Source organism: Petromyzon marinus, chromosome 79, assembly GCF_048934315.1.
Source record: "Petromyzon marinus isolate PM22_M1 ecotype Great Lakes invasive population chromosome 79, UKy_Petmar_22M1.pri1.0, whole genome shotgun sequence".
In the NCBI taxonomy this organism is placed as follows: Eukaryota; Metazoa; Chordata; class Hyperoartia; order Petromyzontiformes; family Petromyzontidae; genus Petromyzon; species Petromyzon marinus.
Genome location: NC_133745.1, coordinates 21066606 through 21085686, shown reverse-complemented (window position 1 = coordinate 21085686; position 19081 = coordinate 21066606). Strand labels below are relative to the sequence as shown.

The 19081-nt window shown below is 41.9% G+C and overlaps 1 long non-coding RNA gene across 7 annotated transcripts; it reads left to right on the top strand.

Moving 5' to 3' along the window:
- Window positions 1–437: 437 nt before the first annotated feature.
- On the top strand, window positions 438–17515 carry LOC116958556 (uncharacterized). 7 transcript variants are annotated; one of them, XR_012931019.1, is made up of 11 exons: window positions 438–659; window positions 950–1105; window positions 1776–1931; window positions 2428–4189; window positions 4346–5525; window positions 6196–6351; window positions 6848–7658; window positions 8277–9945; window positions 10614–11424; window positions 12043–13711; window positions 14384–17515. It is a non-coding gene; the product is annotated as an uncharacterized LOC116958556 (long non-coding RNA). The 7 variants fall into 7 exon arrangements; XR_012931017.1 differs by having other exon boundaries at window positions 2428–5525; window positions 8277–8609; window positions 8766–9945; XR_012931020.1 differs by having other exon boundaries at window positions 2428–5525; window positions 8277–9499; window positions 9790–9945.
- Window positions 17516–19081: the final 1566 nt, after the last annotated feature.

The following is a 19081-nucleotide window of genomic DNA, read 5'->3' as shown; positions in this document are numbered from 1 at the left end:
AAGGGCCAGGTGTGTTCCTTTTGTAAGATTATATATACAGGAAGTATACTGTTGAGGATCAAATCAAACAACGTGACTTAATTTGTTAGATCTCAGAACTAATTACGACTTGATTATGGATAGGTGTTGGATAGGTGATAATCTGTGTAACATATGTTATAGGCTGAATATTTACAATATGGACTGCACAGAGCAGAATGCCACACCTCTTTATTGTGATGTACTTCCATGCTCTCCATCCCACGTTCACTAACCCGCACTGAAGAGCATGATGAAGCATCGTCAAATAACCCCCCCAACGCAGACACCGTGGGGATGATTTAATTGAGCAGTGTATTGGCAAACAGTTATACACGATTTTGTATAACTCTCAAGTAAATTATTCGTAATGCAAATTGAAAGTATTGCCTGAAGGTTGCTTACAACATTTTACAAGGTTCAACTGAAAATGCATGAGTAATCTGAATTCTGTCAACATACATCCCTTGCCTTTTCTTTCAAAGTGACACCGAAACCCCCGGTTGAGGAAAAGCCAACAAAGCCAGCTCCAGAAGAGAGTGGCGCTCCTCCTCAAGAACCAACTGGACCCAAGGACAAGACACCCCCAACTCCAACCTCTGGCAACAAGGAGCCAGAACCGACACCCCCTGAAGGGCCAGGTGTGTTACGTTTGCAAGTTTCAAAAAACATTTCTATGTTTATACCAGCCATATAATACTTACGATCAAATAGCGCAGAATGTGCATACATTTCTCAGATCTCAGAAACGAAAGAGGATTGCCCTGGTTGGCAGGAAAATGTGACCACATCGGTAACATGTGTCATAGTCTGCATGTTATAGGCTGCAGAAGGCAGGATAACATATTCCTTCATTTTGCTGTAATTAAATGCTCCCAAGTCAATGCAATATACCTTCTGTCAACACCAATCCTTTGCTTTTCTTTCAAAGTGACACCGAAACCCCCGGTTGAGGAAAATCCAACAAAGCCAGCTCCTGAAGAGAGTGGCGCTCCTCCTCAAGAACCAACTGCGCCGAAGGACAAGACACCCCCACCTCCAACCTCCGGCAACAAGGAGCCAGAACCATCACCCCCAGAAGGGCCAGGTGTGTTCATTTTATGAGATTATATATACTGGAAGTATACTGCTTATGTTCAAATCAAACAACGGGACTTAATTTTTGATTTAAAGCTTTCGTGACTGCAGTAATTCATATTCTTAGCTCTTTCGGTAAAGTCACGTTGAAGGGAAACAATAAAATAATAAAATATATATTGTTTATATATATTGTATTATTTTATTGTTTCCCTTCAACGTGACTTAACCGAAAGAGCTACGAATATGGGACTTAATTTGTTATAGCTCAGAAACTACTTAAGACTTGCTTATGGATAGGTGTTGGATAGGTGACAATCTGTGTAGCAGACGTCATAGGCTGATTATTTACAATATAGACTTCACAGAGCAGAATGCCACACCTCTTAATTGTGATGTACTTCCATGCTCCCTCATCGGACGTTTAATAAACCCCACTGAAGAGCATGATGAAGGATGGTAAAATAACCCCCCCAACGCAGACACTCTGGGGAGGATTTAATTGAGCAGTGTATTGGCAAACAGCTATACATGATTTAGTATAACTTTCAAGTAAATTATTCGTGATGCAAATTGGAAATATCGACTGAAGATTGCTTACAACATTTTACAAGGTTCAACTGAAAATGCATGAGTAATCTGAATTCTGTCAACATCCATCCCTTGCTTTTCTTTCAAAGTGACACCCACACCCCCGGTTGAGGAAAAGCCAACAAAGCCAGCTCCAGAGGAGAGTGGCGCTCCTCCTCAAGAACCAACTGGACCGAAGGACAAGACACCCCCACCTCCAACCTCCGGCAACAAGGAGCCAGAACCATCACCCCCAGAAGGGCCAGGTGTGATACATTTTACGAGATTATATATACAGGAAGTATACTGCTTATGATCATATCAAACAACGGGACTTAATTTGTTAGATCTCAGAAACTACTTATGACTTGCTTATGTAAAGGTGTTGGATAGGTGACAATCTGTGTAACAGATGTCATAGGCTGAATATTTACAATATAGACTTCACAGAGCAGAATGCCACACCTCTTAATTGTGATGTACTTCCATGCTCCCTCATCGGACGTTTAATAAACCCCACTGAAGAGCATGATGAAGAATGGTAAAATAACCCCCCCAACGCAGACATCGTGGGGAGGATTTAATTGAGCAGTTTATTGGCAAACAGCTATACATGATTTAGTATAACTTTCAAGTAAATTATTCGTGATGCAAATTGGAAATATCGACTGAAGTTTGCTTACAACATTTTACAAGGTTCAACTGAAAATGCATGAGTAATCTGAATTCTGTCAACATCCATCCCTTGCTTTTCTTTCAAAGTGACACCCACACCCCCGGTTGAGGAAAAGCCAACAAAGCCAGCTCCAGAGGAGAGTGGCGCTCCTCCTCAAGAACCAACTGGACCGAAGGACAAGACACCCCCACCTCCAACCTCCGGCAACAAGGAGCCAGAACCATCACCCCCAGAAGGGCCAGGTGTGATACATTTTACGAGATTATATATACAGGAAGTATACTGCTTATGATCAAATCAAACAACGGGACTTAATTTGTTAGATCTCAGAAACTACTTATGACTTGCTTATGTAAAGGTGTTGGATAGGTGACAATCTGTGTAACAGATGTCATAGGCTGAATATTTACAATATAGACTTCACAGAGCAGAATGCCACACCTCTTAATTGTGATGTACTTCCATGCTCCCTCATCGGACGTTTAATAAACCCCACTGAAGAGCATGATGAAGAATGGTAAAATAACCCCCCCAACGCAGACATCGTGGGGAGGATTTAATTGAGCAGTTTATTGGCAAACAGCTATACATGATTTAGTATAACTTTCAAGTAAATTATTTGTAATGCTAATTTAAAATATCGACTGAAGGTTGCTTACATCATTTTACAAGGTTCAACTGAAAATTCATGAGCAATCTAAATTCTGTCAACATCCATCCCTTGCTTTTCTTTCAAAGTGACACCCAAACCCCCGGTTGAGGAAAAGCCAACAAAGCCAGCTCCAGAAGAGAGTGGCGCTCCTCCTCAAGAACCAACTGGAGCGAAGGACAAGACACCCCCACCTCCAACCTCCAGCAACAAGGAGCCAGAACCATCACCCCCAACTCCAGGCCCAGGTACGATATTGGAATTAGTTGCAAAATCAAATATGGATAATATATTAAATGCAATCATATGTTCAATTCAAGCCACCATATGCTCCGGTAGGGTCGGGACATTGCCGGTTACAAAAGTCTATCGTAGGGTCATGAAGCAATGTAAAAGTGTGATTTTGTCCTGCTCTATAGTCTTCTGGTCCCATACTTGGCACATTTCACTGGAACAGGGTGGGACTAATGAACTCTAGGCTGGGTTCGTAGCCGAATAGGAGTAACTTACCGAGCAGTAGGTCAGCTTGTAACCGCTTGAAACTACCAACTATGTGGGCAGTGCTGGAGATTAAGGCAGCGTATCTACGTAAAAGTGGATCATGCTAAAAGAAGGAGTTGGCAGCTCACTGTTCTTTAGCTTTGAGCCTCCACAACATTCTAAAGGTTTACGTATGGTTAATTCAGGATGAAGACACTCATTGTATACTTCCTGTGCAAAATGATATACAAAGTTTGTATTACGCTCATAGCAATGGAGCACTCATAGTTTTGATAGAAATTTTAGCTTTCAGAACATTACCGTGGAGAAAAAGGAGTTGATATATAGTAATCGTTTGAAGACTGATTTAAAATGTATCTTTGCAGAAGACTGTACTCCAGGCTGGTCTGATTGGTACGATGAGCAATATCCTGATGAAGAAAATGGCGGAGATGAGGAATCTTACCAGAAGGTCATAGCCTCAGGGAAAGTGGTTTGTTTGCCTGACTCACCAGTGCAAAACATTGAATGCAAAGCAGAGAGATTCCCCAATACCCCATGGCAGGAATTGGGCCAGACAATCACTTGTGACAAGAATAAAGGACTGAAATGTGTAAATGAGGATCAAGGAGGACTGCCATGTTACAACTACAAGGTCAGATTCTGCTGCTCCAGAGCAGGTGGACCTCCTGCACCAAGTCCATCTTCACGAAGCCCAGGTACATTGGTAAAATTAGTTGCAAAGCACATGGTTAATATATTGATATCATCATATCCACGATGTTTTCTGGGTTAGATCACATTAATATAAATTAATTTTTAACTCCACTACCACCCGACACAGCCAATTAGTAAGGTTTGCGCTCCTCTTCCAGAACCAACTGCATCGAAGGACAAGACACCCGCACCTACAACCTCCAGCAACAAGGGGCCAGAACCATCACCCCCAGAAGGGCCAGGTGTGTTCCTTTTGTAAGATTATATATACAGGAAGTATACTGTTGAGGATCAAATCAAACAACGTGACTTAATTTGTTAGATCTCAGAACTAATTACGACTTGATTATGGATAGGTGTTGGATAGGTGATAATCTGTGTAACATATGTCATAGGCTGAATATTTACAATATGGACTGCACAGAGCAGAATCCCACACCTCTTTATTGTGATGTACTTCCATGCTCTCCATCCCACGTTCACTAACCCGCACTGAAGAGCATGATGAAGCATCGTCAAATAACCCCCCCAACGCAGACACCGTGGGGATGATTTAATTGAGCAGTGTATTGGCAAACAGTTATACACGATTTTGTATAACTCTCAAGTAAATTATTCGTAATGCAAATTGAAAGTATTGCCTGAAGGTTGCTTACAACATTTTACAAGGTTCAACTGAAAATGCATGAGTAATCTGAATTCTGTCAACATACATCCCTTGCCTTTTCTTTCAAAGTGACACCGAAACCCCCGGTTGAGGAAAAGCCAACAAAGCCAGCTCCAGAAGAGAGTGGCGCTCCTCCTCAAGAACCAACTGGACCCAAGGACAAGACACCCCCACCTCCAACCTCTGGCAACAAGGAGCCAGAACCGACACCCCCTGAAGGGCCAGGTGTGTTACGTTTGCAAGTTTCAAAAAACATTTCTATGTTTATACCAGCCATATAATACTTACGATCAAATAGCGCAGAATGTGCATACATTTCTCAGATCTCAGAAACGAAAGAGGGTTGCCCTGGTTGGCAGGAAAATGTGACCACATCGGTAACATGTGTCATCGTCTGCATGTTATAGGCTGCAGAAGGCAGGATAACATATTCCTTCATTTTGCTGTAATTAAATGCTCCCAAGTCAATGCAATATACCTTCTGTCAACACCAATCCTTTGCTTTTCTTTCAAAGTGACACCGAAACCCCCGGTTGAGGAAAATCCAACAAAGCCAGCTCCTGAAGAGAGTGGCGCTCCTCCTCAAGAACCAACTGCGCCGAAGGACAAGACACCCCCACCTCCAACCTCCGGCAACAAGGAGCCAGAACCATCACCCCCAGAAGGGCCAGGTGTGTTCATTTTATGAGATTATATATACTGGAAGTATACTGCTTATGTTCAAATCAAACAACGGGACTTAATTTTTGATTTAAAGCTTTCGTGACTGCAGTAATTCATATTCTTAGCTCTTTCGGTAAAGTCACGTTGAAGGGAAACAATAAAATAATAAAATATATATTGTTTATATATATTTTATTATTGTATTGTTTCCCTTCAACGTGACTTAACCGAAAGAGCTACGAATATGGGACTTAATTTGTTAGAGCTCAGAAACTACTTAAGACTTGCTTATGGATAGGTGTTGGATAGGTGACAATCTGTGTAACAGACGTCATAGGCTGATTATTTACAATATATACTTCACAGAGCAGAATGCCACACCTCTTAATTGTGATGTACTTCCATGCTCCCTCATCGGACGTTTAATAAACCCCACTGAAGAGCATGATGAAGGATGGTAAAATAACCCCCCCAACGCAGACATCGTGGGGAGGATTTAATTGAGCAGTTTATTGGCAAACAGCTATACATGATTTAGTATAACTTTCAAGTAAATTATTCGTGATGCAAATTGGAAATATCGACTGAAGGTTGCTTACAACATTTTACAAGGTTCAACTGAAAATGCATGAGTAATCTGAATTCTGTCAACATCCATCCCTTGCTTTTCTTTCAAAGTGACACCCACACCCCCGGTTGAGGAAAAGCCAACAAAGCCAGCTCCAGAGGAGAGTGGCGCTCCTCCTCAAGAACCAACTGGACCGAAGGACAAGACACCCCCACCTCCAACCTCCGGCAACAAGGAGCCAGAACCATCACCCCCAGAAGGGCCAGGTGTGATACATTTTACGAGATTATATATACAGGAAGTATACTGCTTATGATCAAATCAAACAACGGGACTTAATTTGTTAGATCTCAGAAACTACTTATGACTTGCTTATGTAAAGGTGTTGGATAGGTGACAATCTGTGTAACAGATGTCATAGGCTGAATATTTACAATATAGACTTCACAGAGCAGAATGCCACACCTCTTAATTGTGATGTACTTCCATGCTCCCTCATCGGACGTTTAATAAACCCCACTGAAGAGCATGATGAAGAATGGTAAAATAACCCCCCCAACGCAGACATCGTGGGGAGGATTTAATTGAGCAGTTTATTGGCAAACAGCTATACATGATTTAGTATAACTTTCAAGTAAATTATTCGTGATGCAAATTGGAAATATCGACTGAAGGTTGCTTACAACATTTTACAAGGTTCAACTGAAAATGCATGAGTAATCTGAATTCTGTCAACATCCATCCCTTGCTTTTCTTTCAAAGTGACACCCACACCCCCGGTTGAGGAAAAGCCAACAAAGCCAGCTCCAGAGGAGAGTGGCGCTCCTCCTCAAGAACCAACTGGACCGAAGGACAAGACACCCCCACCTCCAACCTCCGGCAACAAGGAGCCAGAACCATCACCCCCAGAAGGGCCAGGTGTGATACATTTTACGAGATTATATATACAGGAAGTATACTGCTTATGATCAAATCAAACAACGGGACTTAATTTGTTAGATCTCAGAAACTACTTATGACTTGCTTATGTAAAGGTGTTGGATAGGTGACAATCTGTGTAACAGATGTCATAGGCTGATTATTTACAATATAGACTTCACAGAGCAGAATGCCACACCTCTTAATTGTGATGTACTTCCATGCTCCCTCATCGGACGTTTAATAAACCCCACTGAAGAGCATGATGAAGGATGGTAAAATAACCCCCCCAACGCAGACACTCTGGGGAGGATTTAATTGAGCAGTGTATTGGCAAACAGCTATACATGATTTAGTATAACTTTCAAGTAAATTATTCGTAATGCTAATTTAAAATATCGACTGAAGGTTGCTTACATCATTTTACAAGGTTCAACTGAAAATTCATGAGCAATCTAAATTCTGTCAACATCCATCCCTTGCTTTTCTTTCAAAGTGACACCCAAACCCCCGGTTGAGGAAAAGCCAACAAAGCCAGCTCCAGAAGAGAGTGGCGCTCCTCCTCAAGAACCAACTGGACCGAAGGACAAGACACCCCCACCTCCAACCTCCAGCAACAAGGAGCCAGAACCATCACCCCCAACTCCAGGCCCAGGTACGATATTGGAATTAGTTGCAAAATCAAATATGGATAATATATTAAATGCAATCATATGTTCAATTCAAGCCACCATATGCTCCGGTAGGGTCGGGACATTGCCGGTTACAAAAGTCTATCGTAGGGTCATGAAGCATTGTAAAAGTGTGATTTTGTCCTGCTCTATAGTCTTCTGGTCCCATACTTGGCACATTTCACTGGAACAGGGTGGGACTAATGAACTCTAGGCTGGGTTCGTAGCCGAATAGGAGTAACTTACCGAGCAGTAGGTCAGCTTGTAACCGCTTGAAACTACCAACTATGTGGGCAGTGCTGGAGATTAAGGCAGCGTATCTACGTAAAAGTGGATCATGCTAAAAGAAGGAGTTGGCAGCTCACTGTTCTTTAGCTTTGAGCCTCCACAACATTCTAAAGGTTTACGTATGGTTAATTCAGGATGAAGACACTCATTGTATACTTCCTGTGCAAAATGATATACAAAGTTTGTATTACGCTCATAGCAATGGAGCACTCATAGTTTTGATAGAAATTTTAGCTTTCAGAACATTACCGTGGAGAAAAAGGAGTTGATATATAGTAATCGTTTGAAGACTGATTTAAAATGTATCTTTGCAGAAGACTGTACTCCAGGATGGTCTGATTGGTACGATGAGCAATATCCTGATGAAGAAAATGGCGGAGATGAGGAATCTTACCAGAAGGTCATAGCCTCAGGGAAAGTGGTTTGTTTGCCTGACTCACCAGTGCAAAACATTGAATGCAAAGCAGAGAGATTCCCCAATACCCCATGGCAGGAATTGGGCCAGACAATCACTTGTGACAAGAATAAAGGACTGAAATGTGTAAATGAGGATCAAGGAGGACTGCCATGTTACAACTACAAGGTCAGATTCTGCTGCTCCAGAGCAGGTGGACCTCCTGCACCAAGTCCATCTTCACAAAGCCCAGGTACATTGGTAAAATTAGTTGCAAAGCACATGGTTAATATATTGATATCATCATATCCACGATGTTTTCTGGGTTAGATCGCATTAATATAAATTAATTTTTAACTCCACTACCACCCGACACAGCCAATTAGTAAGGTTTGCGCTCCTCTTCCAGAACCAACTGCATCGAAGGACAAGACACCCGCACCTACAACCTCCAGCAACAAGGGGCCAGAACCATCACCCCCAGAAGGGCCAGGTGTGTTCCTTTTGTAAGATTATATATACAGGAAGTATACTGTTGAGGATCAAATCAAACAACGTGACTTAATTTGTTAGATCTCAGAACTAATTACGACTTGATTATGGATAGGTGTTGGATAGGTGATAATCTGTGTAACATATGTCATAGGCTGAATATTTACAATATGGACTGCACAGAGCAGAATGCCACACCTCTTTATTGTGATGTACTTCCATGCTCTCCATCCCACGTTCACTAACCCGCACTGAAGAGCATGATGAAGCATCGTCAAATAACCCCCCCAACGCAGACACCGTGGGGATGATTTAATTGAGCAGTGTATTGGCAAACAGTTATACACGATTTTGTATAACTCTCAAGTAAATTATTCGTAATGCAAATTGAAAGTATTGCCTGAAGGTTGCTTACAACATTTTACAAGGTTCAACTGAAAATGCATGAGTAATCTGAATTCTGTCAACATACATCCCTTGCCTTTTCTTTCAAAGTGACACCGAAACCCCCGGTTGAGGAAAAGCCAACAAAGCCAGCTCCAGAAGAGAGTGGCGCTCCTCCTCAAGAACCAACTGGACCCAAGGACAAGACACCCCCACCTCCAACCTCTGGCAACAAGGAGCCAGAACCGACACCCCCTGAAGGGCCAGGTGTGTTACGTTTGCAAGTTTCAAAAAACATTTCTATGTTTATACCAGCCATATAATACTTACGATCAAATAGCGCAGAATGTGCATACATTTCTCAGATCTCAGAAACGAAAGAGGGTTGCCCTGGTTGGCAGGAAAATGTGACCACATCGGTAACATGTGTCATAGTCTGCATGTTATAGGCTGCAGAAGGCAGGATAACATATTCCTTCATTTTGCTGTAATTAAATGCTCCCAAGTCAATGCAATATACCTTCTGTCAACACCAATCCTTTGCTTTTCTTTCAAAGTGACACCGAAACCCCCGGTTGAGGAAAAGCCAACAAAGCCAGCTCCTGAAGAGAGTGGCGCTCCTCCTCAAGAACCAACTGCGCCGAAGGACAAGACACCCCCACCTCCAACCTCCGGCAACAAGGAGCCAGAACCATCACCCCCAGAAGGGCCAGGTGTGTTCATTTTATGAGATTATATATACTGGAAGTATACTGCTTATGTTCAAATCAAACAACGGGACTTAATTTTTGATTTAAAGCTTTCGTGACTGCAGTAATTCATATTCTTAGCTCTTTCGGTAAAGTCACGTTGAAGGGAAACAATAAAATAATAAAATATATAGTTTATATATATTGTATTATTTTATTGTTTCCCTTCAACGTGACTTAACCGAAAGAGCTACGAATATGGGACTTAATTTGTTAGAGCTCAGAAACTACTTAAGACTTGCTTATGGATAGGTGTTGGATAGGTGACAATCTGTGTAACAGACGTCATAGGCTGATTATTTACAATATAGAATTCACAGAGCAGAATGCCACACCTCTTAATTGTGATGTACTTCCATGCTCCCTCATCGGACGTTTAATAAACCCCACTGAAGAGCATGATGAAGGATGGTAAAATAACCCCCCCAACGCAGACACTCTGGGGAGGATTTAATTGAGCAGTGTATTGGCAAACAGCTATACATGATTTAGTATAACTTTCAAGTAAATTATTCGTGATGCAAATTGGAAATATCGACTGAAGATTGCTTACAACATTTTACAAGGTTCAACTGAAAATGCATGAGTAATCTGAATTCTGTCAACATCCATCCCTTGCTTTTCTTTCAAAGTGACACCCACACCCCCGGTTGAGGAAAAGCCAACAAAGCCAGCTCCAGAGGAGAGTGGCGCTCCTCCTCAAGAACCAACTGGACCAAAGGACAAGACACCCCCACCTCCAACCTCCGGCAACAAGGAGCCAGAACCATCACCCCCAGAAGGGCCAGGTGTGATACATTTTACGAGATTATATATACAGGAAGTATACTGCTTATGATCAAATCAAACAACGGGACTTAATTTGTTAGATCTCAGAAACTACTTATGACTTGCTTATGTAAAGGTGTTGGATAGGTGACAATCTGTGTAACAGATGTCATAGGCTGAATATTTACAAAATAGACTTCACAGAGCAGAATGCCACACCTCTTAATTGTGATGTACTTCCATGCTCCCTCATCGGACGTTTAATAAACCCCACTGAAGAGCATGATGAAGAATGGTAAAATAACCCCCCCAACGCAGACATCGTGGGGAGGATTTAATTGAGCAGTTTATTGGCAAACAGCTATACATGATTTAGTATAACTTTCAAGTAAATTATTCGTAATGCTAATTTAAAATATCGACTGAAGGTTGCTTACATCATTTTACAAGGTTCAACTGAAAATTCATGAGCAATCTAAATTCTGTCAACATCCATCCCTTGCTTTTCTTTCAAAGTGACACCCAAACCCCCGGTTGAGGAAAAGCCAACAAAGCCAGCTCCAGAAGAGAGTGGCGCTCCTCCTCAAGAACCAACTGGACCGAAGGACAAGACACCCCCACCTCCAACCTCCAGCAACAAGGAGCCAGAACCATCACCCCCAACTCCAGGCCCAGGTACGATATTGGAATTAGTTGCAAAATCAAATATGGATAATATATTAAATGCAATCATATGTTCAATTCAAGCCACCATATGCTCCGGTAGGGTCGGGACATTGCCGGTTACAAAAGTCTATCGTAGGGTCATGAAGCATTGTAAAAGTGTGATTTTGTCCTGCTCTATAGTCTTCTGGTCCCATACTTGGCACATTTCACTGGAACAGGGTGGGACTAATGAACTCTAGGGTGGGTTCGTAGCTGAATAGGAGTAACTTAACGAGCAGTAGGTCAGCTTGTAACCGCTTGAAACTACCAACTATGTGGGCAGTGCTGGAGATTAAGGCAGCGTATCTACGTAAAAGTGGATCATGCTAAAAGAAGGAGTTGGCAGCTCACTGTTCTTTAGCTTTGAGCCTCCACAACATTCTAAAGGTTTACGTATGGTTAATTCAGGATGAAGACACTCATTGTATACTTCCTGTGCAAAATGATATACAAAGTTTGTATTACGCTCATAGCAATGGAGCATTCATAGTTTTGATAGAAATTTTAGCTTTCAGAACATTACCGTGGAGAAAAAGGAGTTGATATATAGTAATCGTTTGAAGACTGATTTAAAATGTATCTTTGCAGAAGACTGTACTCCAGGATGGTCTGATTGGTACGATGAGCAATATCCTGATGAAGAAAATGGCGGAGATGAGGAATCTTACCAGAAGGTCATAGCCTCAGGGAAAGTGGTTTGTTTGCCTGACTCACCAGTGCAAAACATTGAATGCAAAGCAGAGAGATTCCCCAATACCCCATGGCAGGAATTGGGTCAGACAATCACTTGTGACAAGAATAAAGGACTGAAATGTGTAAATGAGGATCAAGGAGGACTGCCATGTTACAACTACAAGGTCAGATTCTGCTGCTCCAGAGCAGGTGGACCTCCTGCACCAAGTCCATCTTCACGAAGCCCAGGTACATTGGTAAAATTAGTTGCAAAGCACATGGTTAATATATTGATATCATCATATCCACGATGTTTTCTGGGTTAGATCGCATTAATATAAATTAATTTTTAACTCCACTACCACCCGACACAGCCAATTAGTAAGGTTTGCGCTCCTCTTCCAGAACCAACTGCATCGAAGGACAAGACACCCGCACCTACAACCTCCAGCAACAAGGGGCCAGAACCATCACCCCCAGAAGGGCCAGGTGTGTTCCTTTTGTAAGATTATATATACAGGAAGTATACTGTTGAGGATCAAATCAAACAACGTGACTTAATTTGTTAGATCTCAGAACTAATTACGACTTGATTATGGATAGGTGTTGGATAGGTGATAATCTGTGTAACATATGTCATAGGCTGAATATTTACAATATGGACTGCACAGAGCAGAATGCCACACCTCTTTATTGTGATGTACTTCCATGCTCTCCATCCCACGTTCACTAACCCGCACTGAAGAGCATGATGAAGCATCGTCAAATAACCCCCCCAACGCAGACACCGTGGGGATGATTTAATTGAGCAGTGTATTGGCAAACAGTTATACACGATTTTGTATAACTCTCAAGTAAATTATTCGTAATGCAAATTGAAAGTATTGCCTGAAGGTTGCTTACAACATTTTACAAGGTTCAACTGAAAATGCATGAGTAATCTGAATTCTGTCAACATACATCCCTTGCCTTTTCTTTCAAAGTGACACCGAAACCCCCGGTTGAGGAAAAGCCAACAAAGCCAGCTCCAGAAGAGAGTGGCGCTCCTCCTCAAGAACCAACTGGACCCAAGGACAAGACACCCCCACCTCCAACCTCTGGCAACAAGGAGCCAGAACCGACACCCCCTGAAGGGCCAGGTGTGTTACATTTGCAAGTTTCAAAAAACATTTCTATGTTTATACCAGCCATATAATACTTACGATCAAATAGCGCAGAATGTGCATACATTTCTCAGATCTCAGAAACGAAAGAGGGTTGCCCTGGTTGGCAGGAAAATGTGACCACATCGGTAACATGTGTCATAGTCTGCATGTTATAGGCTGCAGAAGGCAGGATAACATATTCCTTCATTTTGCTGTAATTAAATGCTCCCAAGTCAATGCAATATACCTTCTGTCAACACCAATCCTTTGCTTTTCTTTCAAAGTGACACCGAAACCCCCGGTTGAGGAAAAGCCAACAAAGCCAGCTCCAGAAGAGAGTGGCGCTCCTCCTCAAGAACCAACTGGACCCAAGGACAAGACACCCCCACCTCCAACCTCTGGCAACAAGGAGCCAGAACCATCACCCCCAGAAGGGCCAGGTGTGTTCATTTTATGAGATTATATATACTGGAAGTATACTGCTTATGTTCAAATCAAACAACGGGACTTAATTTTTGATTTAAAGCTTTCGTGACTGCAGTAATTCATATTCTTAGCTCTTTCGGTAAAGTCACGTTGAAGGGAAACAATAAAATAATAAAATATATATTGTTTATATATATATTTTATTATTTTATTGTTTCCCTTCAACGTGACTTAACCGAAAGAGCTACGAATATGGGACTTAATTTGTTAGAGCTCAGAAACTACTTAAGACTTGCTTATGGATAGGTGTTGGATAGGTGACAATCTGTGTAACAGACGTCATAGGCTGATTATTTACAATATAGACTTCACAGAGCAGAATGCCACACCTCTTAATTGTGATGTACTTCCATGCTCCCTCATCAGACATTTAATAAACCCCACTGAAGAGCATGATGAAGGATGGTAAAATAACCCCCCCAACGCAGACACTCTGGGGAGGATTTAATTGAGCAGTGTATTGGCAAACAGCTATACATGATTTAGTATAACTTTCAAGTAAATTATTCGTGATGCAAATTGGAAATATCGACTGAAGGTTGCTTACAACATTTTACAAGGTTCAACTGAAAATGCATGAGTAATCTGAATTCTGTCAACATCCATCCCTTGCTTTTCTTTCAAAGTGACACCCACACCCCCGGTTGAGGTAAAGCCAACAAAGCCAGCTCCAGAGGAGAGTGGCGCTCCTCCTCAAGAACCAACTGGACCGAAGGACAAGACACCCCCACCTCCAACCTCCGGCAACAAGGAGCCAGAACCATCACCCCCAGAAGGGCCAGGTGTGATACATTTTACGAGATTATATATACAGGAAGTATACTGCTTATGATCAAATCAAACAACGGGACTTAATTTGTTAGATCTCAGAAACTACTTATGATTTGCTTATGTAAAGGTGTTGGATAGGTGACAATCTGTGTAACAGATGTCATAGGCTGAATATTTACAAAATAGACTTCACAGAGCAGAATGCCACACCTCTTAATTGTGATGTACTTCCATGCTCCCTCATCGGACGTTTAATAAACCCCACTGAAGAGCATGATGAAGAATGGTAAAATAACCCCCCCAACGCAGACATCGTGGGGAGGATTTAATTGAGCAGTTTATTGGCAAATAGCTATACATGATTTAGTATAACTTTCAAGTAAATTATTCGTAATGCTAATTTAAAATATCGACTGAAGGTTGCTTACATCATTTTACAAGGTTCAACTGAAAATTCATGAGCAATCTAAATTCTGTCAACATCCATCCCTTGCTTTTCTTTCAAAGTGACACCCAAACCCCCGGTTGAGGAAAAGCCAACAAAGCCAGCTCCAGAAGAGAGTGGCGCTCCTCCTCAAGAACCAACTGGACCGAAGGACAAGACACCCCCACCTCCAACCTCCAGCAACAAGGAGCCAGAACCATCACCCCCAACTCCAGGCCCAGGTACAATATTGGAATTAGTTGCAAAATCAAATATGGATAATATATTAAATGCAATCATATGTTCAATTCAAGCCACCATATGCTCCGGTAGGGTCGGGACATTGCCGGTTACAAAAGTCTATCGTAGGGTCATGAAGCATTGTAAAAGTGTGATTTTGTCCTGCTCTATAGTCTTCTGGTCCCATACTTGGCACATTTCACTGGAACAGGGTGGGACTAATGAACTCTAGGCTGGGTTCGTAGCTGAATAGGAGTAACTTACCGAGCAGTAGGTCAGCTTGTAACCGCTTGAAACTACCAACTATGTGGGCAGTGCTGGAGATTAAGGCAGCGTATCTACGTAAAAGTGGATCATGCTAAAAGAAGGAGTTGGCAGCTCACTGTTCTTTAGCTTTGAGCCTCCACAACATTCTAAAGGTTTACGTATGGTTAATTCAGGATGAAGACACTCATTGTATACTTCCTGTGCAAAATGATATACAAAGTTTGTATTACGCTCATAGCAATGGAGCATTCATAGTTTTGATAGAAATTTTAGCTTTCAGAACATTACCGTGGAGAAAAAGGAGTTGATATATAGTAATCGTTTGAAGACTGATTTAAAATGTATCTTTGCAGAAGACTGTACTCCAGGATGGTCTGATTGGTACGATGAGCAATATCCTGATGAAGAAAATGGCGGAGATGAGGAATCTTACCAGAAGGTCATAGCCTCAGGGAAAGTGGTTTGTTTGCCTGACTCACCAGTGCAAAACATTGAATGCAAAGCAGAGAGATTCCCCAATACCCCATGGCAGGAATTGGGTCAGACAATCACTTGTGACAAGAATAAAGGACTGAAATGTGTAAATGAGGATCAAGGAGGACTGCCATGTTACAACTACAAGGTCAGATTCTGCTGCTCCAGAGCAGGTGGACCTCCTGCACCAAGTCCATCTTCACGAAGCCCAGGTACATTGGTAAAATTAGTTGCAAAGCACATGGTTAATATATTGATATCATCATATCCACGATGTTTTCTGGGTTAGATCGCATTAATATAAATTAATTTTTAACTCCACTACCACCCGACACAGCCAATTAGTAAGGTTTGCGCTCCTCTTCCAGAACCAACTGCATCGAAGGACAAGACACCCGCACCTACAACCTCCAGCAACAAGGGGCCAGAACCATCACCCCCAGAAGGGCCAGGTGTGTTCCTTTTGTAAGATTATATATACAGGAAGTATACTGTTGAGGATCAAATCAAACAACGTGACTTAATTTGTTAGATCTCAGAACTAATTACGACTTGATTATGGATAGGTGTTGGATAGGTGATAATCTGTGTAACATATGTCATAGGCTGAATATTTACAATATGGACTGCACAGAGCAGAATGCCACACCTCTTTATTGTGATGTACTTCCATGCTCTCCATCCCACGTTCACTAACCCGCACTGAAGAGCATGATGAAGCATCGTCAAATAACCCCCCCAACGCAGACACCGTGGGGATGATTTAATTGAGCAGTGTATTGGCAAACAGTTATACACGATTTTGTATAACTCTCAAGTAAATTATTCGTAATGCAAATTGAAAGTATTGCCTGAAGGTTGCTTACAACATTTTATAAGGTTCAACTGAAAATGCATGAGTAATCTGAATTCTGTCAACATACATCCCTTGCCTTTTCTTTCAAAGTGACACCGAAACCCCCGGTTGAGGAAAAGCCAACAAAGCCAGCTCCAGAAGAGAGTGGCGCTCCTCCTCAAGAACCAACTGGACCCAAGGACAAGACACCCCCACCTCCAACCTCTGGCAACAAGGAGCCAGAACCGACACCCCCTGAAGGGCCAGGTGTGTTACGTTTGCAAGTTTCAAAAAACATTTCTACGTTTATACCAGCCATATAATACTTACGATCAAATAGCGCAGAATGTGCATACATTTCTCAGATCTCAGAAACGAAAGAGGGTTGCCCTGGTTGGCAGGAAAATGTGACCACATCAGTAACATGTGTCATAGTCTGCATGTTATAGGCTGCAGAAGGCAGGATAACATATTCCTTCATTTTGCTGTAATTAAATGCTCCCAAGTCAATGCAATATACCTTCTGTCAACACCAATCCTTTGCTTTTCTTTCAAAGTGACACCGAAACCCCCGGTTGAGGAAAAGCCAACAAAGCCAGCTCCTGAAGAGAGTGGCGCTCCTCCTCAAGAACCAACTGCGCCGAAGGACAAGACACCCCCACCTCCAACCTCCGGCAACAAGGAGCCAGAACCATCACCCCCAGAAGGGCCAGGTGTGTTCATTTTATGAGATTATATATATACTGGAAGTATACTGCTTATGTTCAAATCAAAAACGGGACTTAATTTTTGATTTAAAGCTTTCGTGACTGCAGTAATTCATATTCTTAGCTCTTTCGGTAAAGTCACGTTGAAGGGAAACAATAAAATAATAAAATATATATATTGTTTATATATACTTTATTATTTTATTGTTTCCCTTCAATGTGACTTAACCGAAAGAGCTACGAATATGGGACTTAATTTGTTAGAGCTCAGAAACTACTTAAGACTTGCTTATGGATAGGTGTTGGATAGGTGACAATCTGTGTAACAGACGTCATAGGCTGATTATTTACAATATAGACTTCACAGAGCAGAATGCCACACCTCTTAATTGTGATGTACTTCCATGCTCCCTCATCGGACGTTTAATAAACCCCACTGAAGAGCATGATGAAGGATGGTAAAATAACCCCCCCAACGCAGACACTCTGGGGAGGATTTAATTGAGCAGTGTATTGGCAAACAGCTATACATGATTTAGTATAACTTTCAAGTAAATTATTCGTAATGCTAATTTAAAATATCGACTGAAGGTTGCTTACATCATTTTACAAGGTTCAACTGAAAATTCATGAGCAATCTAAATTCTGTCAACATCCATCCCTTGCTTTTCTTTCAAAGTGACACCCAAACCCCCGGTTGAGGAAAAGCCAACAAAGCCAGCTCCAGAAGAGAGTGGCGCTCCTCCTCAAGAACCAACTGGACCGAAGGACAAGACACCCCCACCTCCAACCTCCAGCAACAAGGAGCCAGAACCATCACCCCCAACTCCAGGCCCAGGTACGATATTGGAATTAGTTGCAAAATCAAATATGGATAATATATTAAATGCAATCATATGTTCAATTCAAGCCACCATATGCTCCGGTAGGGTCGGGACATTGCCGGTTACAAAAGTCTATCGTAGGGTCATGAAGCATTGTAAAAGTGTGATTTTGTCCTGCTCTATAGTCTTCTGGTCCCATACTTGGCACATTTCACTGGAACAGGGTGGGACTAATGAACTCTAGGCTGGGTTCGTAGCCGAATAGGAGTAACTTACCGAGCAGTAGGTCAGCTTGTAACCGCTTGAAACTACCAACTATGTGGGCAGTGCTGGAGATTAAGGCAGCGTATCTACGTAAAAGTGGATCATGCTAAAAGAAGGAGTTGGCAGCTCACTGTTCTTTAGCTTTGAGCCTCCACAACATTCTAAAGGTTTACGTATGGTTAATTCAGGATGAAGACACTCATTGTATACTTCCTGTGCAAAATGATATACAAAGTTTGTATTACGCTCATAGCAATGGAGCATTCATAGTTTTGATAGAAATTTTAGCTTTCAGAACATTACCGTGGAGAAAAAGGAGTTGATATATAGTAATCGTTTGAAGACTGATTTAAAATGTATCTTTGCAGAAGACTGTACTCCAGGATGGTCTGATTGGTACGATGAGCAATATCCTGATGAAGAAAATGGCGGAGATGAGGAATCTTACCAGAAGGTCATAGCCTCAGGGAAAGTGGTTTGTTTGCCTGACTCACCAGTGCAAAACATTGAATGCAAAG